This window comes from Crotalus tigris, unplaced genomic scaffold, assembly GCF_016545835.1.
Source record: "Crotalus tigris isolate CLP2741 ecotype Arizona unplaced genomic scaffold, ASM1654583v1 scf7180000024167.7108832, whole genome shotgun sequence".
In the NCBI taxonomy this organism is placed as follows: domain Eukaryota; kingdom Metazoa; phylum Chordata; class Lepidosauria; order Squamata; family Viperidae; genus Crotalus; species Crotalus tigris.
In genome coordinates, this window is record NW_024100417.1 from 6,458,094 (window position 1) to 6,482,942 (window position 24,849).

Genomic DNA, 24,849 nt, shown 5'->3' on the forward strand with positions numbered 1-24,849 from the left:
CGGCTGCCAAGGAGGTGACACGAAGCTGGTTCCAGGTGTTGATCAATGCTTCATTGAGGGAGGGGTCTTTTCCACAATCCCTGAAGGAGGCGGTTGTGAGGCCCCTGCTCAAGAAGCCTACCCTGGACCCGGCTGATTTAAGTAACTTCTGTCCAGTCTCCAATCTCCCCTTTGTGGGGAAGGTTATAGAGAGAGTGATGGCGCTCCAGCTCCGATGGTCTCTGGATGAAGCGGATTATCTAGACCCTTTTCAATCTGACTTCAGGCCCGGCTTCAGCACAGAAACCGCTTTGGTCGCGCTGATGGATGATCTCTGGCGGGCCCAAGACAGAGGTTATTCCTCTGTCTTGGTGCTACTTAACCTCTCAGCAGCTTTCGATACCATCGATCATAGTATCCTTTTGCGACGACTCGAAGGGGTGGGATGGGAGGCACCATTTTACGGTGGTTCTCCTCCTACCTCTCTGGCCGGTCGCAATCGATATTGGTGGGAGGGCAGAGGTCAACCCCAAGGCCCCTTGAATGCAGCATGCCACAGGGGTCAGTCCTCTCTCCCCTCCTATTTAACATTTATATGAAGCCGCTGGGTGAGATCATCAGACATCATGGGGTGAGGTTTCATCAGTATGCTGATGATACCCAGTTATATATCTCCTCCCCAAGCTCTCTCAGTGAAGCGGCCGATGTGATGGGCCGTTGCCTCGAAGCCGTGAGGGTCTGGATGGGGGTTAACAGACTCAGGCTCAATCCTGACAAGACCGAGTGGCTTTGGATGTTGCCTCCCAAGGATCATGTCGACTGTCCAGTGTTGACTCTTGCGGGGGAAAATATACCCCCTTCGGAGCGGCTTTGCAACTTGGGTGTCCTCCTTGATCCACAGCTGAATTTGGAACATCAATTGATGGCTGTGCTGGGAGGACCTTTGCACAAGTTCGCCTGTTGCACCAGTTGCGACCCTACCTGGACCGGGAGGGTCTCCTTACAGTCACTCACGCCCTTGTCACTTCACGTTTGGACTACTGTAACGCGCTCTACATGGGGCTACCCTTGAAAAGTATTCAGAGACTACAGTTGGTCCAGAATGCAGCCACGCGAGTGTTAGTGAGTGCTCCTCTATACACCCACGTTACACCTATTCTCCGTGAGCTGCACTGGTTGCCTATTGGTCTCCGGGTCCAATTCAAGGTGTTGGTCATTACCTTTAAAGCCCTATATGGCTCAGGGCCAGGCTATTTGCGAGACTGCCTACTACCTCATAGTTCCCTACGTCCAGTTAGATCCCACAAGCTGGGCCTCCTTGAGGCTCCGTCGGCCAAGCAGTGCCATTTGGCGGGGCCGTGGAGGAGGGCCTTCTCTGTGATGGCGCCCATGCTTTGGAATCAGCTCCCCCTGGAGATTAGGACCGCTCCCACCCTGTTGGTCTTCCATAAGCTACTTAAGACCTGGCTTTTCTGGCAGGCCTGGGGTTTATAAAACCTTACCCCTGGATGATTGTTTTTGTATTGTTGTTTTGTTATGTTTTATGTGTTTTTTATTGTTAGCCACCCCGAGTCCTTCGGGAGTGGGACGGCTTATAAATTTTAAAAATAAAATAAAATAAAAATAAAGACTTTGTTATTATAGTTATTCTCAATAAAAATACTTTTAGCCTTCCTGTAAAGTAATCATTTCCTGGCCTGATTTACTCAGTGGGACTGACATGTGTAAGGATCACATCATATCTGTTAAATACTGGGATCAATGAGGCATTGATCAAGCTGAAGGTTAAAGCAACAACTCTTTTATTGAATCAACACAGAAGCGACTCTAACAGCCACTTGGCTTCTAGTTATACCGGACTGCCACTAGGCGGCAGCCAATGAATTTAAAGCACTATTTGCTGCCTAAAGTGCAGGCTTGTAACAATACAAAAACAGTTAGAGACTTGAATTAAATATAATCAGTTAACAGCTTATAACTGCCATTACAAATTGGGTCAATACACAACACCCCTTCCCCCTAGATAATCACATATCACAATAATGAATATGGTCTTGTAAATAGGCAGGCAGGTTTTGTGACCGCTCCGATCTCCATAGCAGCGTTGGAGGTTCCCAGTCTACAAGCCCTTTTGATGAGCCGGGTAGACCGGGGTTCCTAGGGCTGCTCGTCTCGGGTAGACCGGTACCTTTCTGTACATTCTGGCCAGGTAGACCAGTGTCTCTGAGAAGGTTCTGGCCGGGTAGACCAGTGCTGTCCAGCACAATCCTGTTGGGTTGATCAGTGCCCGATTCTCTGAACGCAGCACCTTCTGACAGTCTGGGAAACAGATCTGCCAACAATTTCCCTTCTGTGGACATAGTCTCAGAGGTTTGTGGTGACTCAGATGTAACTAAGTCACCTGCATATCCCTGCGAGTCTCACAAGAGTTAGAGGACTCAAGTGTGTTACAATTACCAGGCAGCCCCCAGCTCTCCTCTCTGTCAGTGGCCAGGGTTTGATTAGCCTGACGCCATTGCAGTTGGTCGATGTGGCACCGAACCACATGACCGTCTTCCAGGGTCACTTCGTATGACAGTGGCCCTGACACCTTACAAACCACAGCTACCACCCATGGTGCCCCTTGACCATAGTTTCTTGCCCAAACTTTGTCACCGATTTGCAGATTTCATGGGGGCTTGGGTTGTGCAGTTTCCGCAGCTGCCCGGTCTGGATGGAGATGGTCCAGCTTTGTGGTCAACCGATGTCCCCATCTCAGTTCCGCTGGGCTGCAGCCCATTGTGGTGCATGGAGTTGTGTGTTGGCAGAGCAAAAGGTCTGCCAGCCAATGATGCCAATCACCAGTCGTTATTTTCTTTAACGCTTCCTTGGTTGTCCTGACCATACGTTCTTCTTGACCATTTGAAGCAGGATGAAAGGGGGCTGAGGTAGCATGTCTGATCATGTTAGTCCGTAAGAAGGACTGGAATTCAGCAGCAGTGAATTGTGCCCCATTATTGGACACAATCACATCAGGCAAGCCATGTGTGGCAAAGATTCTGCGCAGTTCCTGGATGGTCCTGGCAGTAGTCATAGTTGGGACAGGTGCTACCTCCAGCCACTTAGAGTAACTGTCCACCACAATGAGGAACACCTGTCCCTAAAAGGGTCCTGCATAGCCTATATGAATTTGAGACCAGGGAGTTTGCATGGTCTCCCAACAATGTACTGGAGCTTGAGGCATTTCAGGTCTGGTATGCTGGCAAACCTGGCATCCTTTTACTTGAACCTCTATGTCCTTATCCAACCCTGGCCACCACAGGTAGCTTCTTGCGAGTGCCTTCATCCTGACTATTCCAGGATGTCCCTCATACAGAGATTCTAAGACCCTTGCTCTTAATGTGAGTAGGACTGTAACCCGACTTCCCCATAAAATGCAGCCCTTGTAAGCTGATAGCTCATCTTGCCTCTGATTAAGCTGTGAAATTCTGTTCCAGTACTGGCTTCAGGCCACCCCCTCATCACCCAGTTCAAAACACGACTGAGTGTTTTGTCAGTGGCTGTTTCAGCAGCCACATCCTCTGCGTGAAGGGGAGACTCTGGCAGATCCTGGATTGCCAGGATACGTGCAGCAGGTGCAGGGTCTGGCTCTGATTTAGGCAGGGGTAGCCTGCTGAGCACATCAACGTGGCCCATTTCCTTGCCAGGCATATGGACTAGCCTGTAATTGTAGGCTGCCATGAAGATTGACCACCTCAGCATCCTTGGAGAAAGGATCTGAGAGGTTTGCTTGTCTGCAGTAAACAGAGCTAGAAGAGGCTTGTGGTCCATAAAAATCATGAACTCCTAGATGATAAGCAAGATTTAGGGACAGCAGATCAATGGCTTAATTAAAAAAAGAGTATGTGGGAATTTATTTGAAATTATAAATGGGACTTTCAACATAAAGAAGCACTGTCAATTGCCTCTATTCAGGGTTTCAGCCATGCTATCTCTCAAAGTATTTTGCTTCCTTTACATTTTTGTTAAAGATTATCTATACTAATGGAAATCTTGCAACAGTAGGAGGATAACTAGTGAAGGATTTTTTTCTCCTTTTCATGACCAAGGACTTTTTTTTCAGCTGCTTGTTTCCTATATATAAACCAGCTTGAAATGACACCAGGTTAAGAAAATCCTTTCCAAATTCCAACCCTTTCTACTACTACTTTGCCCACACTGATAGGCACTTGCTTGCCTGGCATGGATGGAAAGTGTGTGGGGGGGGGATGAGATTCCATTAATCCGGGCTCACATTCTGTGCATTCTGTTCAGCGCTTGGCTAATATGAGCTCGGATTAATAGAATCTCATGCTCTCCTCCCCCCCCCCCCATTTTCTACCCATGCCAAGCAAGCAAACACCTACTGATTTCCTGTCTGTGATTCTATATTTTGATAGAAAGTGGGGAAAAGTTATAACAGTTTTACCATTCTTCCTGTCACCTTGCTAGAAGGGGAAACTTGGCCAACTCTTATCAATATCACCAGGAAAAGGGGAGATTTCAGTACTGAACTACTGAACCTGTTAAGTCAGAGAGCAGGGGTTGGTGAAGAGAGTGCCAACAAAGCATATACCAGCCAAATGGAATGATAGGACAGAGTGAAGCTGGCAAGCAAACTACACTCTCTGTGCCATTGGGGAAAAAGCACAACTTTTGAGGCACAATTCAGGTGAAGGTTGCCTTCCTAGCAGGCTGAGGATGACATCATTTATTCTTGCTGTCCTGAAACACTAAGTGGCTTGGCCTTACACTGGAATAAGCAGGAAGTGCAGAGCAGCCCTGAGAAGGAATTTACATTTGGAGAATGAATGCATTGTTAATATAGCAAATATAATATGGGGGGGGGGGAGGCAGGTTCTTTCCTGTGAAATGTCATGTGCTGCCTCTGGAAGCTATTGCTTTCTTAAGCTGCTTAAGGAAAAGTCAAATAATGTAGTGCAAGATAAAGACTAGAGTATTCATTCATCAGTTACAGAGTTTCTAAATTTCAAATGCTGATATTTTGAAGTACTAACTTTCCCATTCCCTGATTATGACTGTCATTTTTATATGTCAGCATTTTCCACAGTTTATTTTGTTTTTATTTTATTTTAAATCAGGATTGTGACACTTTCTGTCTGCATGAATAAAGAATTGCAAATGCTCAAGAAAACTGATTTGCAGCCCAAACCCTACTTACACAAAATATGCTAATATTATGCTAATGAGGAACACTTTTTATTAGAGCAGAAGACTGCTCTAATGAATAAGGTCTTGAGGTCACATTCCTCTGCTGGAAGATCTGATGGATTACCATCTCAATACCTGAGTGTCCTTGGCTGCCAGAATCCAGGAGAGCTGTGTCTCATAGTTATAGACTGTAGACATGAAATACAAGCAAATTGCCCTGATATATGTTCAGCCTACCCTAGTGACAAATAAGAGAATGTTAGAGAGTAGAATCAGCCATCAAGGAAGTATAGCAGTACATTTGTTAATGAAGGCAAGAAAGAGACGGGTGAGTATAATTGAGGAAACAAATAGAAAAAAGAGAACATTCCTAGAGCCCAGTTAGCAGGATAATTGCCATTTTATTGCATGCTATTTGACAGATGTGAATAGAATGAGAAAAGGCTGAGGGGGTTCATCTCTTTACTCTCCTCTTTTCTTTGCAGTTATGACTAAATGCCAACTTTCATGCCTAAATTCTGGCTTGTGGTTACTCATCCAAATTTTATTTTTTGAAGATGATATTGGAGCAAGTGGGGAGTTTCAAACTTTTCAAATAAGATACAAGTATGAGACTGGAGGCAGACAATTCATGTGTTGAATTCTTAACAAAGTGGGAAATGTATGAAAGAAGCACTGTTCTTATGATCTAAGCATTCACATAAGAGTCATTATTTACTGTGAGATAGTGACAGAGAACTAAAGCTTTTTCTTTAATTTAAAAAATTACATTTGCACAAATGTAAAAAAGTACTTTGGCCACCTAATGAGAAGGAAGGACTCACTGGAAAAGGGCCTAATGCCGGGAAAGATTGAGGGCAATAGAAGAAGGGGACAACAGAGAATGAGGTGGCTGGATGGAGTCACTGAAGCAGTAGGCGTGAGCTTAAATGGACTCCAGAAGATGGTAGAGGACAGGAAGGCCTGGAGGAATGTTGTCCATGGGGTCACGATGGGTCAGTCGCAATTAACAACAACAACAAGGTTCTGGACTTCCATCATCCATCATTCAATATGCTGCCATATTGAAGCCAATAATTATGCTGCAGATCCCCTTGGAGTCAGTTATTTACCCTGGAAGCAGATGGCCTTTGCATGCTGTGTCAAAGCAGCAAACTTAAATACTTATAATGTATTATATTAGCTGGCAGTTATTTATCAAGATAGCTTACCATAATTGGTGAATTGTATTGTAATGTCTGAATTTGTACAGTTTGTCTGCAGGGAAACATGCAAACTAACCAGGAAATATGCAGATCTCTGCAATGATGTAGAAGAAACAAGTACCAGTCATTTCATTCTTAATAGAGATATATTGTATAAAAATAACAATTATACTTTTTATTCATGTTAGTTTACTGTGCCAATAGTGACCTTTACATTCTCTTAACGCAGGAATTCCTGACCCCAAAGATGTAGAATTTACATCTCCAATGGGAAACACAAAGAAACACAATTCTACTGAGCAGTTGGTTATATTTACACAACAGGCTTTTTTTCATGCATACTTACTCATACTATTTCCTTTTAGAGTTAGAAAATACAGAGTCCAGAAAAGGATTGTGTAATATTAAGGCAAAAAATTAAAGGCATGAGATAAGAAAGAGAAAATGAAATATACATGAAAACCATTTATGATGATGTGTATCTATACTTTTATGCCCATGAAAGTCAAGAGAGTCTATTTCAGTCCATACTCCATTTCACTACTGCATTTTATGTTTCATTTTTATTTTTTAGATTCCTTACCTCTCTCTTTTAGCAGATCTCTTCAGCTCCAACCAATCACAACTTTCTTCCCATATTCAAGCTATTCTTTTCTTTTAATAATTTGGTTATCATTTATTTTCTTAATATAATCAAGCCATTTCAATGTACACTGCTCACTTTAGTAAGTATTAGATCTATATTCATTCAGTACCCATTCACCCTTGAAACTATTTTTTTATCACATATACTTTCTATGCATCCCATTCCTCTTATATACAACTTATCTTTGTTTATCTTTATATCTTAAACTCTTACTTCCAGATAATAAGAAGAAACATTTTGCTTCTGTAGGTTTCTGTATTTAGTCTTGCAATATTTCCTTTTATACGGGGGGAAAAATAAATGCATTCTTCTAAGTGCAGATGCATATTAGCTACATATGTTAAATTAATCATGCGACCACTCCATAAGCAAAGCTCACAATACACACAACAGAAGCTTGCTATCACATCCTTGAGAGTGATAGCCTCATCCATTCTTCTGTCATTTCTCTTGTGATTACAAAGATTTCTTTTGTTCACCATTGTTTTTGTTACCTGAGAATTTTAGATTCCTAAAGACTGCAAAAAGACTCAGTCTTTTGAGAAAAATGTGATATATACAACATACATTTCAATTTTAAGTGATGTTTTGCCTAGTTAACATTTTCATCTTTTTTGCTGTACTTTGAAATAGAAGAGCATATTTTTCTATGTGTGTTCTGTTGCTATTTAAAAATATCACTTTTAGGCAATACAGCTTGTTTTCTGTGTAAAGTTAACCTCAGTTTGAGACTTCAGGAAAAACTATCCCAAAAAATTTTGCTGTTTCTGTTATCAATGCAGAGTGAAAGGATCTATTAAAAAAGGGATAGACATGTTGTAAGCAACAGACTATTATTAAGTGAATGCTCACTTACTAAAATATACAAAGCTATTAAAAGGACAATCATTTAATAATAAAACTCATATGTTAACCTATATTTTCTGGATGCTTGACAACATTATACTTCAGATCTTTTGCTGATGTTGCTGATGAGTTATTGAATATATGAGTTTTCTCTTTTTTCTTTTTAAGAATAAATTATTCTTAAATAATAAATTATTTATTTAACATACACAAACTTCCAGAAAATTGCACATGCTGTGGTATTATTTTCTATAAATTCTGCGGTATTCTGTAAATTCCAATTCAAAGGTCAACTTTCCTCAGTTTTCCAGATGTGCTGTATTTCAGGTTCCTATAAAGTAGTTTAACTTAGGCAAGTTTGCACTTTGTGTGGTTCAGTAAGCCATTTTAGACATTAAAAATGTCTGTAAATACATTTTGCTCCACTCTTCGGTAACCATTGTTCAATATATATATTTTACCAAGCAAATGTGTCTACTTCAGTATTTGGGATCTCCAGTTGAAAAGATCAGAAAGTTTACTAATAAGGTAAGGTGAAACTATGCAGCAGTCTGGAAAATTTTCAGATATGTGGACCAAATTCTAATATTCTCAACTGAGGAAAGTTACCCCCCCCCCCAGAAAGAAATATTAAAAAGGAAAATATATTTTTCACCAAAAGGATTTTTTGAAAAGCAGAAACCAAACCTGGCCCCAAATTTCTTTGTTCCAAGCAAGAGCTAACCTCATAGAAATGCAGATATAAGGCCATTAGGAAGGTTGGAGCCAGGGAACTCAAGACAAAGAAATTCTTAAGAGTCATTAGCCCAGCTCCAGGGAAGCAGATGACTTTTTGGGACATAATAGGACTATTTATTTATTATTTATTTATGAGACTTATATACCGCTTTAAGTGCAAGCACTCTCTAAGCGGTGTACACCAGTAAGCAATGTATATATATATATTTACATTGCCCCCAACAATCTGGGTCCTCATTTTACCTACCCGGGAAGGATAGAAGGCTGAGTCAACCTTGAGCCGGTGAGATTTGAACTGCTGACCTGCTGAACACAGTCAGCTAAAGTGGCCTGCAGTACTGCACTCTAACTGCTGCGCCACCTTGGCTCATACCAACAAGTATACCAGAGAGGCACACCTAAGCTCAGGTCAGAATACGTGACACAGGAAATAGCCTCAAAGTTCATGCCACAGGAACAGGAAACTTCCAAACAAAAGGCTAGAGAGGGTATAAAAAACCCCTTGTCCATGTGCTCAGCCCTTCTCTCCTCTGTTCTTTCCTGAAGAACCATCTTTCTGCTTCTTCAATAAACTGTAACCTTCTTCCCAAAGCAGTCGCCATGTTTGCTTATTTATTCCTGGCTTGGATGAACCAGGATGAAGACTTTACTTCTAACACAACAATATCCATGCTATCTGCCATATTCTGATCAATGAAGCTTTGACATTCAGGAAGACTATACTAAACAGCCATTATCAGAATAAATAATGATAGAGCAGCTGTGAAAATTTTCCAACACAATATAATACATTTTCCTGTCTATCAGCCTTATTGAATAAAAACGTCAATACACTTGAAATAAGATTGCCTGATTGTCATGACATGCACCATTTTTGTCAAGCTATTCTAACCCAGAAGAGCCAGCCAGCAACCTGAGCACCACTAGTTAGCTGGTGTAAAAATAGTTCACACACACACACACACACACACACACACATGGTGCACCAAGAATAGAATGAACTAGCAATCGAGGCTGTCAGGACTGCATTGTGTCTAGCATTTGTGGATTTCCCTGATATTGTATGCCATACAATAAATGAACAAACAAATAAACAAACTTGCATATCAAGACTATGATCAGTTAAGAAGTGCTTACATAATCACTGAAGGTTAAAAGTGAATATTCCTGCTTCTGATTTTAAAAGCAGTTCCATAAAGGGAAATCAAGACAGTTATGCATCTCATATCTCAGTGTATGAAGTCCTGTCAATGAATTCATTTTTTTCTGCAGTGTTTTAGAGATATCTCCATAAACTGAGATTTTTAAAAAATGAATGAAATTACTTTGCCTTAAATTAGAAGCAGGGTTTTCATTAGGATCTTCCTGTTTTCTATTTTCTAATTACAAGAATTAACTGATAAATTGCTTCACATTAGATCCTGTCAGAAGTCTATTGGTTTACCCTCCTAAAGTAATAACTTCCCTTACAAGATAAAATCAGTTTGCAGAAAATCTTTGCCTGTGTTCAGAAACATATCCACAACTGAATTCTAATTATATCCAAACAGAAGAAATCTCTTCTTAAATAGGACTTGAGAACTAATGCATTAGCCTTTCCTGGGATCAGACTTCATTTTATTAATGGACCTGTCTTACTTTATTAAATAATTGATTACTTGATGATGTGTTGCCAAATTACTATCAGCTCTTAGTGATCACAAAGATAGATCTTCTCCAGGATGATCTGTTTCCAACCTGGCCCTTCAAGTCCTTTAACATGCAACCATTGCCACTGTAACTGAATTCATCCATCTTCCTGCTGGTTATCCTCTTCTTTTCTTTCCTTCTATCTTTTCCAATATTATAGACATTTCAAGAGAGATAGGTCTTTGTATAATGTGTCCAAATATGATTAACCTGAACCAGGTCATTTGTATCAAAAGAAAGAATTGTGAATTGACTTGTTGTATGCTACAGTTGTACAGTTTCTTGGATATTCATTGTATTACCAGGAGTCTTCTCCAACACCAAGGTTCATGGGGAAAATCATTGCCTTCATTATTTTAATCTTTGTAGATTAGACTTATCTAATCATCTAAACATCTTTCCTGGAGCCTTTATTGCAATCTACAAAGTACAGGTCTATGGTATCTGCTTCGACTACTGGATGCTTTACTGTTGCTATGTCTATGGAGATTCTCAATCATCCAGGGATGGTTGTCCCAAAGGTGCTTTTTCATACTGCAACTGGAATTTCTTTGTTGTTGTTTTTGAAGACATCCTCAGTTCTGACTGAATGCTGGGGAATGGAAGGATTTATAGTCTGTACAGTCATCTGGGTTGTTAGCAATTTGAAGGTGTGTCATTAGCCCTCTGAGAGTTGTTGATAAACCCTTGGGGGTTTATCTATGCCCTCAGAGTCACCTGAATTGGAGTGCAATTGGGTGTAGAACCTTCTTGGAACTGCTCAAAGGACTGTGTTGTAAACAGGAGATAGGTGGTGTCATATCTCATCTCCTCTGTTGAGAGAAGGCTGCTCAGTTTTAACATAGATGGCCTCTTTTACCCCTCTTTCAAACCACTGGTCCTCTCTGTCCAGAACGTGGACTTTACTGTTGATAGTTCATCCTAAAAAGCAACAAATAACCACCAATTCAGAATCTTTATTGTCATTTCTAAGGCTGCTTAATGTATGTGTTTGGTTGTTATGTTGATCATATTCAATCATCATCCCATTTTTAGATGTGTTCTTTATTTCATTATTAGAGCTTCCAGCTTGCATTTTCAGCGATTAAAATAGTGTTAACAGTTCAAACTATTGATGTTACTTCACCCAGTTTTAAAACCATGTTCATTTTCCTCCAACCCAGCCTTTTTCAGTATATATCCAGTATATTGAATAAATAAGGGTAAAATATGCAACTTTGTTTCACTTTTTTGTTGATTTAGAGCCAATCTGCTTCTCTATGGTCTTATATATTGTAGCTTCCTGTTTTCCATGGGATACATGAGATCTTTGGTGATTCCCAATTTCTCAAGGAATTATATAGCTTAACATGAGTGACAAATCAAAGACTTTTCTATAATTTATAAAGCATATATTGACTTCCTTTTGGTATTCTTTGGCTTTCTCAATTATCAAGTGGGCATAAGTAGTAATGTCTCTTGTTCCCTGGTCTTCCTAAAACCAGACTGAAAATGTTGCATCTCTCTTTTCATGTGTAAGTCCCCAATCTAAATTTAATAATTCTGTTGAAACAAAAGTCTTCATCCTGGTTCATCCAAACCAGGGAAAAATAAACAACATGACAACTGCTTTAGAAAGAAGGTTGCAGTTTATTGAAAAGTCAGAAAGATGGTTCTTGCAGGAAAGAAGAGAGAAAAAGAAGGCCGAGCACATGTTTCAAGTAGGTTTTTATAACTTCTGAAGCCTTTTGTTTGGAATAGTTTCCTGTTTCTGTTTTAGGCTTTGTATTTCCTATATTCTGACCTCAGTCTGGGTGTGCCTTACTGGTATTCTTTATGGTGATGGGTTAGTCCTATTATTATATCCTGCTTCCCTGGTGATGGGGCTAATGTCTCCTAGAGTTTGGGTGGGGTATGCAGATTTTGTCTTCTTGATCTCCTAGCTGGGGCCTTTCTGATGGTTTACATCTGCATTTGTACAGGGCTGGCTTCTGCCCTTTTAATATTTCCTTCTCTGGGGGGGGGGGCTGACTTTCCTCAATTCTAACTATTATTTTGCTAGTGTGTGAAATTAAACCTCTTATACAATTATTTGCATACTCTGTATGCAAACACAGAGTATGCAAATAATCTTCTTTCTTTGTTATTGGTACAGTATGTAGCCTAGCCTCTTTCAATTTATTGACTTTTATTTTATTCTTCAGATTGGTTATATGCTATGGTCCTTGGAGTTGTGAACATCGAACATGACTTAATGACTGAAAAACAACAATCATTGTTTGAATTTCTTAGAATGAATTGCTATTTGTCCATTGATGTCCATTTAGCACACTAATTTGAAATGAAACCTCTTCTATAATCTGAGATCTTTCAGAAGACTTTCCCTGTTCATGTTTGTTATGATCTTTTATGTCTTTACAGATGTCATTTTAATACTACATTTTTTAAAAATTGTAAGATAACTGTCTTCCTTGGCTTTAGTTTATTCTATGTTCTTGGCAATTTTTACCATATGTTCTGACATCCAGTTTGCTTTATTCTATTTTTTGTGCCTTTGGCAGTCTCTTTTTGCATTGATCCTTAACAATTTCTTTGATTTCATTCCACAATTCCTCTGGTTCCCAAACATGACATTTAGCACTTCAAAGCAATTTCTGATGTTCTCCTTGAAAGTGATGGGTGCACAATATACTAAAAATTGATATCATGGAAATTGATTGGCTTTGTCTTTTTGTTTTAGCTTGACTTGGAACTAGCATATGAACAGTTCAGTATCATTACAACAGTTAGACTCTGCCTACATCTCTGTTGTTATAATTGAGCTCTTGAGGGAATTTAGGGAACAAGAGGCATTACTACTTATGCCCACTTGATAATTGAGAAAGCCAAAGAATACTAAAAGGTAGTCAATATATGCTTTATAAATTGTAGAAAGGTTTTTGATTTGTCAATCATGTTAAGCATATAATTCCTTCAGAAAATGGGAATCTCCAAACATCTCATGTTTCCCATGAAAAACAGGAAGCCACAATATGTAAAGAACACAAAAGAAGCAGATTGGCTCTAAATCAGCAAAAGAGTGGCACAAAGCTGTATATTTTACCCTTATTTATTTCCATGTACCAGTGATGGCAAACCTTTTACAGACTGAGTGCCCAAACTGTAACCCAAAACTCACGTATGTATTGTCGGGTGCAGGGTGGACATGGCCCATTGGGTGGGTGTGGCCAGTTGGGTGGGCGTGACTTCAATGGTAACAGCAGACTGGGTGGAACTAAAAAGTTCAATCAATCAATTCCAACTTTGCGAGATCTTTTTTTTCCTGCGAGAAGTTGAAATTGATTGATTGAACCTTTTTTTTTTTTGCACATGGCAGTGCAAAAAGATTTTATAAAACCCAGCTGAAGGCATAGGACTGGGGCAATGGTGTGCGTGCCCACAGAGAGGGCTCTGCATGCCACTTATGGCACGTGTGCCATAGGTCCGCCACCATGGCCTTGTACCAATAATATAGCAAATATGATTTTTATATACTCCATCTGGTGATGTCCATTTATACAGGCATTTTTTGAATTTTTGAAATCAGCATCTGAAACAGGTGGAAGAAGCCTGGCAGACAAGCACCTTAGGCTGTAGTGTGGTAGTAAGCAAAGGGAGGTAATTAATTTTAGAAGCAGTTATACAGTTGATAAGCTCCAGTTAGTATACATGGACTCAAATTAAGCAAAATTTGGACAAAGTGGTTTTAAAATCTGCCTATCTTTCATCTATCAAATGTACTTCTAACTGTCTAGGTTAATTTAATTTATGGTAGCACCAGTGCTTTTTTTGTAAAAAAAAAAAAAAAGTGCCGGAACTCACATCTTGTTAATCTTTTATTTAAAAAATTATATATTCAGTTCTTAACATAAATTTAATTTATTGTATTTAAGGCAAAAGTAAATTCCAAAGTTTTGTCCAATTCTTATTTGGCAAATCTTCTCAACTCCTTTCCTTGCTGTTAGTATCTATGGCCGAATGTTGTCCTCTAAGTCAGGGCTTTTCAACCAGTGGTGAACGTACTACCTGTGGTACATTAGCACGTGGCAGGTAGTACACAGCCCTGCCCAGCCAAGGGTAGTGGAGGAGGGAACAAGCCAGCACAGGCAAGGACTTACTGTGAGAGAGTCCTCCAGAGTTGCAGAGTGGTTGGGGCGAGGAAAAGGCCCCAGGCTCACTTCTGGCTCACCCTCCTCCATGAGAAAGGAGGAGGGCGGAGACAGGAGAAGCTATAAAAGGAGGCAGTTTGGGCAGGAGAGGGAGAGAGAAAAAAAGAAGCAGCCTTGGGAGGAGGTGGAGTCAGCTCTAGCTGCACCGAAGGAGAAGGAGGAGAGTGGGGGGAGAGGAGATCAAGCAGGCCGGCCATGAGCTGATTTACAACTGTTGTGGCAGCCACCTGTGCTGGCAGCAGCAAACAGGCAAGAAATGCAGCAGGGGAGGGGTCGTCCTCCACAAGGAATGAAAAAAGGCAGTAATGAAGAAAGGCAGCATCGACTGGAGGTGAGGCACGGAGGAGAGAGGGAGATGGAGAGTGGAAGGATTCTTATGTGCTTTTGTGACTTTGAAGTTCTGGGATTTGTGCAATGTGGGCTTTGTGTTCTTAAAAGGAGTGTTTGGCAATTTCTATTTGGCTGATGGCTGATGTCTTCTATTGGTCTGCTATTGTTAGCTGTAAGTTTTGCTGCAAGGGATTTTGAAGTATTTTTCTCCTGAATGGATTTTGCCTGTAGCATTCTTTTACTTATGAATGGAGCCATTTGGGAAGGCTGCCTTAGCCTGCAGCCAGTACTTATTTACATTTTTTTTTCTTCCTTAAGTGCCGGCTGTGCTCCTTAACTTTCCTTTCCAGCCAGTAGCTAATTCTTAAAGGGGAATGTGCCTTTTAAGCTAGTTCCCTCAGTTGCTTCTCTTTTCTGTCTCTGGAGGCTTTTCCTTGTTTGATGAATATATGGAAGAGCAAAAATATAGGGGTAGTTCAAATTCTTCCTTCAGAAGGAGATGGGAATGAGAAAGAGGGAGGGAGGGAGGGAGGGAGGGAGGGAGGGAAGGAAGTCCCATCTTAACACTTGGCCACGAGCAGCCCTGCCATTGACTTTGCTTGTCAAAAGGTTGCAAAAGGGGATCACATGACCCTGGGACCATCATAAATATTAATCAGTTGCCAAGCATTCAAATATAAATCACATGATGCTGGGCATGCTGCAATGGTCATAAGTCATTTCAGTGCAATTGCAACTTTGAAAAGGGTTTTTTTTTTTTTGGTCATCAAGTTTTTGCATCTTACTAGGTGGTACTCGAATATTGCCATATCCTAAAAGTGGTGAAAAGGTTGAAAAGCTCTACTCTAAGAAACCACAGATCAACTTTGAAGGATCAAAAAGTCTCAGAGGTTGTCCGACAAGTCTGATGAACAAAAGTTCTGAAATTATCTTAGTCTTCAACAAAGCTCTTGTTGAGGTGACAATTAGATTCATCTGCGAAAACCCATGTTCACATTCACTTGAAGAAGTAGGAATGGTATTCAGAGTCCGTATCAAATGCAACATATATGTCTTTTCAAGAATGTATTTACAGAATCCATGAATCATTTCTCTTTCATTTAGTTGCAGTCTGATTGACAAGTTTCTAATTTCCACTTCTCCAAATGTCAGTTGAGTATTAACATCTTCAAGCCAATGTTTTTGATCAAGTATGCGAGACCAATACTCCAACTGATTGTCTTTGCTATCAAGCAATCTTTTTTCAATTGACTCAATTTTGTATAAAATGTACTTGGGTCAATGGGAAGATCCTTTATTGAATCTTTTTCATGAAGTAAAACTCCACAAAAGTGAAGATTGCTTACAGCAGCAACAGTGCATTTATAATAGGGCCCAAAGTTCTGTTTTCTTTCTTCAAAAACTTGTACCAGTATTTTTATTTTCTTATTTGTACAGGTCCATATTGCGGTCCTGTAGGTCCAAACTTAATTCTGATAATTCTTGGAGAGCATCACACATCAATCCTAGGTCCAATAAAAATTCTATAGATGTGATTTTTCTTTTCAAGCTATCATAAGTGCATTTATCATTTTTATCTATTGTAGGATCGTGCGTTGATTCTTCAAAATGATACACAAGGGATTCAAAATTATTCCACACAGCCAAAACTGTACACAAATTAGATGTCACCCATTAAGTACTTAAAATTCTTCCAATTTTCAGCAGCTCAGCCCCCAGTAATTCTGTACATAAATGCAACTCTACTATTCTTTGCTGAAGCATGGTATATGACATAAAGTTTATTTATTCCTGAAGTTTCCTTGACAGCATCACCTACTGATAATTCTAGTCTGTGATTAGCACAATGCCAAACTATAATAGAAGGAAAACATTCTGACAGCAATTTTTTCATTCCACTTTTACACCTTATCATCATAGCAATGCCGTCATGCGTCAGTGAAACCAAATATGTTTTTAAATAATCTTCTGTCATCCCATAAGAGTGAAGACATTGGAGTAAGGAATCAAATACTCCTTCTGCCATTAGTTTTTCAAGTTCTACCAAGTCCAAAAACAAATTTATCGATGAATTAATTCCAACACCTTTGATACAACATCGAACATATACTATAAGATTTTTTGCTTATTGTGATTGATTCATCAATTATCAATGAAATTTTATTATTGGATTGAACAATTTCTTTAACCACAGTTTTCCTCATTTCTTCACTTATATGATTAACAATGTTAATACACGCATTTGTAGAATGAAGAATATGACCCTTTTCAACTCTGTTCAGTTCTTGCAGATCAATTTCAGTTTTAAAATGATGGAATGATTGATTTTCCTTTGCTACCTTATATGCAGTTCGAAAAAAATTTGCAGTTATTTTTTTTGTGAGATAATGATGTTAAAAAAACATTCTCAAGAGTAATTTTTTCACTTTCAGCAACTATTTTTAATGCTGCTTTATGTGCAGCAGATTCTCTGTGATCAATTTTTTTTCCAAGCAAAAATCTTTTCTTTTTTATCATATGTCCAACAATCTTGCCAGTCATTTGTAGTTTGGTTTTGCTTCTCAAGATCAGATTCAGAAATATCAACAGGCGTCGTTATTTTGTGTGTTCTGTCATTGTATCTGTTAATATTCTGGCTTTTTTATTAGCAGGACTGGTGTTGAGAAGTAATTAGTAATTTTTTCATTTTTAAATTTGGGGTCACACTTTTACACTAATTTTTTTAAAAAAAATTCAAAAAATCAGTTACTCCTGCAATTATGTAATTTTTTTTAACTTTCCTAGTTTTTTTTAGTAGTGCAAATTTAAATTGAAGGGATGCATGGAAGCTGACATTCATATTCTGAATATATTTTTTTACACATAACTTAAGTTATATTTCCAGTGCCACTGCCAAGAGTTCCATTGTTTCTTTGAGAATATAATCTTAAATGGCTTGTCATTATGGTAGAAGATTTCTACTACTACTCCAGGGTTTGGTTAACATAAATATGCATAGCATAATTAGATTTATTATTGCTGCTAATCATATCTTACAAAACATGACTGTACTTTCAAACATTTAAACCTGATTTGTTTGGGGAATACCTATCACCTTTTCCATTTGAAATAACCAGTGTTTTAGCAGAGATGTATCTGATTTACTATCAAGTATTCCTGCCAGAATAAGAACACTGAATTTATTGCAGATGGTTTGTAATTTCACCCTTGGGACATTCTTACTAATGCTGCATCTTAAAGATTTGAGCCAAGTTTAATTCATAATTGCCTTTAGTTTTTTCCATTTGTTTTTGGCTTAGATGAAGTAATGCATCTTTCAGGCATTCACAAATAAACTAGAATTTGTCATGAGCATCTCCTTAAATCAAACAGTTCATAAGCTTGACTTACCTATATTAGCAATCAAATTATTGATGGCTTGTACATACCATTTTAAAGATATGATCACATTGGTTCAAGTGAATGAGATGCTCCTATAACCCAAAATGCATGCTATTAATTCATCCCTGCCAAAATAGTTGCTTATTTTCATCAGACTTAGTTCATGATGAATTTAGAACACTAAGTTCTGTTTTATCAAATTAATCATGAAGACAGCATAGTAGGCTGCCATAGGAGTGAAAAATTGTGGGATAGTCCCCCATGTTTATCTACTGTAGCTGGGTATAGTAAAGATGGAATATTATTTTTTTGTCTATTTGAAAAGTGATGTGTTGCACTTTAATAGAGGAGGAGACAACTTTTGCATATATAGTCTGACATATATTGAGTTCCTTTTGGAAGGATTACCAGTGGGAGATAATAGATGTCTGTAATACAAGTGCGTATGCTGCCTTCAACATATATGTGTTTAATTGATGGAGTCATGTTACTGACAAGATAATGAATTGCAAAGAAATTGTGTTATATATATTCAACTTTGCCTTGATAATATAAACATTTTTGTTCAGTTGTTTCTTTTTATTAACAAAGTTCATGAGGAGATTATAAACTTGTTTAAAAATTAAAAAGCTACACAACCCTTAAGCCCTCTGTCTTAGAACTGGTTTTGTCTGAAACCCAGGGCTTTTTTTCTCATAGAACGCCCAGAGTTCTGGCACCTTTTTTAGATGGAAACTTGTAGGGTAAGCAAGGTGGGTTGTATGATGTGTGTGAGTTCCGGCACCTTTTTTTTTTTTTTTAGAAAAAAAAGCACTGCTGAAACCAATAACACTTAATCCATGTTTTGCTCGCAAACGCAGCAGATTCCATCCGAGGGTTCCCCTCACAGCTCTTTCTAGACCCAGAATCTACAGGAAATGCTAGGGCTATATTGGAGACCCCAGAAAAAACAAGAGAAGAAGCTTCTGACGATGCACAAAGTGCCGTCCCACCCTGTAATATTTCCAGCGACCCAGTCTGAGCCTCTATGCAGAATTAAGCACTGCTCCCCTCACCTCCCACCCCTGGTCCTCTCTTACTCAAAAGGAGACAGTGTGGTTGGACAGCAGGGAGGGATCCAAAGTTCCCGCCAACTTGCCTCCACTGCAGAGAACTTCGATGCCGGCCAGGTTCCTTGGAGGACTTGGCAGTGCAGAGACAGCTGTTAATGACCAGATCTGGGAGCAGCACAGCCCATGTAGGAGACAGCAGCTGAGTCTGGCAGGTGCAAATGCACAAGTCGTGCCCCAGGACTAACCATGCACCATTCCCCTATTGGGGACAGCAGAAGCCAGGGGTCTTTTCCTCAAAGCAACATGAGCTAAGTGAAGAGCCACCTTCACTAGTGTTTCTGTGGAAGTTGAAAATCCATCAAAAAAAGGTGCTGGAACACTGTTGCATGCATTCTATGACAAAAAAAGCCCTGGGTAGCACTGTAATTCAGGTTTCCTTGATATTGTAATTGTCTGGCATTTCATTCAGTTTATGATCTAATGTGAAACATCTTATAAGGCAACAATCAAGATTTGGGACCTGTTCCATCGGATAGTTTACTACCCCATCCAGAGTCAGTGGAGGGCCACCTAATAGCCATGTAGTTTTGGGACAAGTAAAGGTAAAGTTTTCCCCTATCCAATCGTGTTTCTGAACCTTGGGCAGTGTTCATCTGATACACAGCCAAAGAACCAGCACTGTCTGAAGACATGTAGTCATGTGGCCAGCATGACTATATGCCAAGGTGCATGGAACGCTGTTAACTTCCCACCAAAATTGCATCTACAGTCTTTATCTACTCATGTTTGCATGTTTCAAACTGCTAGGTTGGCAGGAACTGGGACAAGTAATGGGAATTCAACCCCATCGTGTAGCATTTGAGTCTTAAACCCAGGCTATCAGCTTTTCAGAGTCTTTAACCACTGAGCCATCTCACCACCAGCACCCATGGGACAAGTAAACATATGTTTTGCATTGATTCATTCTTGACTTTTAATATTGATTTTTGCTTTCATTCTACTTCCAGATACATCACATTTTAAAGCAAGTTATTTATCCTCCTCCCTTCTATACAGTAGCTGTTCTCAGTTGTTAAGAAATATGCTGCATAGGAATATATTGAATTTTCATGCAATGAAACAAATTTCTGGTTCTTACTAGATATATGCTGAGGAATTAAAAAGACACTCATCCAGGGTTCTTTCAGTATTGTAGCTTATCTCAACAACCCAAGCTCCAACTATTTTGAGAAGTATTTCAGATTCAAAAGATTGTTGAAATTAAAATAGACTCTGTGGATTAATATGCATTTTGATTTGTCTTTCTTGTATCTCCCACCTCCACTTTCCTGTGAGTTAGCTACTAAAATGTAACATGCCTCAAGTTTATATATCATAATAAGCTAAAGTAAGACAGTAGAACAAGCTGAAAGAGGAAGATTCTTTAAATGAGTTTTCTCGGAAGGATAAATATAAAGATATTGAATGATATGCATAAAAAACATATAAAAAACTAGATAAAGATATGGTTTCTGTGAGTGTTATTTAGAATTGAATGGCTAATAATTCTTTTTTAAAATTGTAGGCCACCCAGAGTCATTGATAGATGACTTCAGAAATTGTATGAATGAATGAATGAAAATGAATGAATGAACAAACAAACAAATAGGTTCTAGCTTCCTGTTGGGAAATAATTTCTAAATAATAGTTTCTTGCATCTCTAGAAGACTAAATATGAGATGGCAGTAATTAGGAATTAATTATAATAATTATAATATGGCCAGATTATACTACAAAGTCTACCAGCTCAAAAATATCCCACAGTTTCATGTTTGTATCTAAGTGTCTAAAGCTCACTGAGTCTTTTTTTAATGTTTTATTTATTTACATTTAAGTATTTAAAAAGCAATGTGGCAGCTGAGTTAATCAAAAATTCAATCACATACAAGTATCTTTAGTACAAGTCTCAAACCATCACATTAAATATTTCCTCTCTTTTCCCCTTAGTATTTACTGTCTCATGTTTAAACTAATACAATTCTTATTATATCAATTAAATAAAAATAATATTCTTACATTTATCAATAATTTTTAGCTTAAACATATCCTGGTTATTTTAACATTCAGTCTTTATAGCCAATCAATGTCCTAATTAGTTTTTCCCAATTTTTAGTTTCCCATTAATATTTAAATTTAACATTTAATATTTATAATTTCCAAGTTTTAAGTAACTAAAGTTCCCTTTATCACAATTCATCACAAAGTCTAATATTCAGGATACATACCTTATCTATTTGAATATATTCTATTTCTCACCATCTTACATCATCTAATTAATAATACAATATAACATTCTTATTTTCTATTAATTTCCAAATGCCTTGAATTTAGTAACCAAAATTTTTCTTGTTTCAACATCAAATACTTCCTCTCTTTTTCTCTTAATGTCTACTATCTCATATTTAAGTTACTACAGTTCTTATTATATCAGCTAAGTAAAAACATATTTATTAATTTATCAATAGATTTGTAGCTTATATATATATATCTTAATTACTTTTACATTCAACTTTTATAAACAAATCAATATTCAAATTTAACTTTTAATATTTATACTTCCAAATTTTAAATAACCAAAGTTTTCTTTATCTGAGTTTATAACAAAATCTAGTATTCAATGTACATATCTTGTCTATTTGAGCATATTCTATTTTAATCCTCACTAATAAGTCAAAACTCAATTTTCTTCAGCCTTATTCTAGCTTTCTTTCTTTGCCAACTTGCTTTCCATATCTGTGCTTTTAAGTCATCAAATAGTTCTCCCTCTGTTATTATATATGTTGTATGAGATAAAAGGCACCATCCAGTCACCATTTTTTAGAAGAGCTAACAAATTGTCTCTCTATTTTTCCATCTCAATGTAGTTGTCCTGAAATGTTTATCTTCCTTTTGATCTGTTCTTCTTGATCCTCAGGTTTCTTCTGGTTTATATAGAAAGTCTTTTCCATTTTCAGTGTTGTCAGTCTTTTTTCTGGGTTTTCCATTAACTTTGTTTGTTGATTAATTGAATCTTCTATCATAGTATTTAATTGTTCCACTTCTTCTATTATATTCTGTGTAGTTGGTTCTTTAGTTGTAATCAAAGTTTGGGTTTGTATATCTAGGCTGACATCTTGTTCTTTTCTGTAGCTTCTTATTTCATCAGTAGCTGTAAGAATAGTTTCATAAATTGCTTTCAACATAAAAAGAATTTGTTCCTGATCTTCATCCATGTTCTCTTAGTCGTGTGTTAAACTAAAAGCTTTACAATCAGAGAATGAAAATAATTTTGTCACTGAGTATAGAACACAGCTGGACTTCTCACAGCTGATATCTACCAAGGTTGCAAAAGTCTTATTTATAGTCTTTTAGACAATAACAAGTTGTAATATCAGGTTTAGCCACAAGATGTTGCCCACACAATTTAAGATTTTTGTTTTCTTTTAAGTCCAAAATGTTTATAATCCTTTTTCAATTTTACTTCTTTTTTGTAAATAAAAACCCAAATCTTCAATAAGAATAAGAAATCTTTTAGTCCTCAAATTTTATAAAGATAAAAATCCAGTTAGAATCAAGTTGTTCTTTCAGTGTTTTAAACTCCCCTGTATAGTCAGTCACCACTGTTTTTATTTTATTTTAATCTTTTAAATTTTTATTATTTTAGACCAACAAAACAAAACAAAACACATCAAACATTGCACACATACACACGTAATATATCCTTTTTTGTTAACAGCAGTTTGTAACAGTACTCTTCTATTCTTTACATTTCCCCTCTCTTTCTTTTTTGAAATATTTGTCCTTATTGCCCCATTGTTTCTTATTTACATTTTTCTTCTTTCATATTCAACTACTTACTAGGAATCCAATATTATTCATTGTAGTAACACTCATATTTTTTATAAGACTCGACCGGAATTCCATCTAAGCATGGTGATCATACAAATATTCTCATATTATTTAATACATATACTGTTTCTACTCTAATACTATTTCCAACATTAAAATTCACCCCTTTTCATCCAAGTGTATTTATTTAATTTTATTTTTCTTTGACATATATAATAATTCCTCCTTTCTTGTTTTATGCTAATATTGTGTATAATGTTTCTAAATTTTACTTTCTCTAGTAATTTTCTATAATCCTATTTTATGTAAACTTCCTAAAAATACATCACATCTACATCCAATTTCCTTAAATTGTTAAACGTCTAAACTCTTTTTCTTATTATTAAAGAAAAGAGCTTAATTACGTCTCCCATTTTTAACTTGACCTATTTTTTTGTTTTTATTTTGTTTTGTACTCCTTGTCTCTATAAGTCTTCCTTTTGCTTCTCTTTCTAACCTTTCTCTTTCTTGTAACTTTTGTGTTTCTCGTTCTCAATCTACTTCCTCTAATAGATCTTCATCATAACTTTTACTCTCCAGCTCTTCCCTACTTTCTTGTTCTTCTCCTTGTGAAAAGTAACTCTCATAAAAGTCCTGTGCTTTCTCAAGTGTATCTATCTTGTATTTTTTCTCCTGCCAAGTTAAAAATATGCCTTCAGGTATTAACCAATGAAACCTGACTTTATATTTAATTAATTGAGTCGTTAAAAATTGGTATTCTCATCTCTGATTTCGTATACTACGTGGTATTTGTTTTAATACAATTATTTCTTTACCCTTATACATTATTGATTCGTCTCTTGTTTTTTATATATATTTCATCCCTTATTGATCTTCTAGTAAACCTTATATGAACCTCTCTCACCAATCTATGCCTTCGTGCATAATTTGTGTATACTCTATATGTTTCATCCATGTCTCTTTTTACTTCCAATTTTTCTTTACCTAAAATCACCGCCAAAATCTCTGCCGTCTTTTCTCCCAAATCTTCCTCCTTTTCCTCAACAATATTTTGAAATCTTAAACAAAACGAAGCTTTGTTCATTTCCAGAAAAGCAATAGATTCAGTCAACTCCCTATTTGCTTGATCAGATTTCTGTATCATCCCTTCTATTTTTCTATCAACAAGCTCCATTTTTGTTTCAACGTTTTGAATTCTTTGTTCATTTTCCATCATTGTTTGTTGTATATTACCTATCTTATCATTCATGTTTTTAATTTCATCTCTCATTTTTCCAATATCATTCTTAATTTCTTTATGATGTATTTTCATTTCTTCATGATTATTTGCTATTGCCTCTTGGGTCATCATCATTGTTTCTTGAATCATGTGTAGTGTTATCTGCAAACTCTGTAGTCACCACTGTTTTTAGAGGGTGGGATAGAATTTCCCTTCCCTCTCTCCACAAGGGGGAAAATACTTTGGGCAGCTTATACATGTGGAAAAAATAATTAGTATTGAAGAGAGGTTCAGATCTCACCCAGTCTCATCTGTGCTGCTTTACAGTTGCCTGGTGGTAAGCTTGACTTCAGCTGTCTGCAGCCTAGTAATGAGCCATATTTCTATGACTGGTCTTTCATCTGCCAGTTTGGAGGGCTGCCCCGGATCGAGTGGAAGGGCTACCACCCTCCCACAATCAAGCAGTGGTTCTCTCCTTGCTTGTCACCCCTACAGGGTGACTTTCAACCCTTTCCAGGGT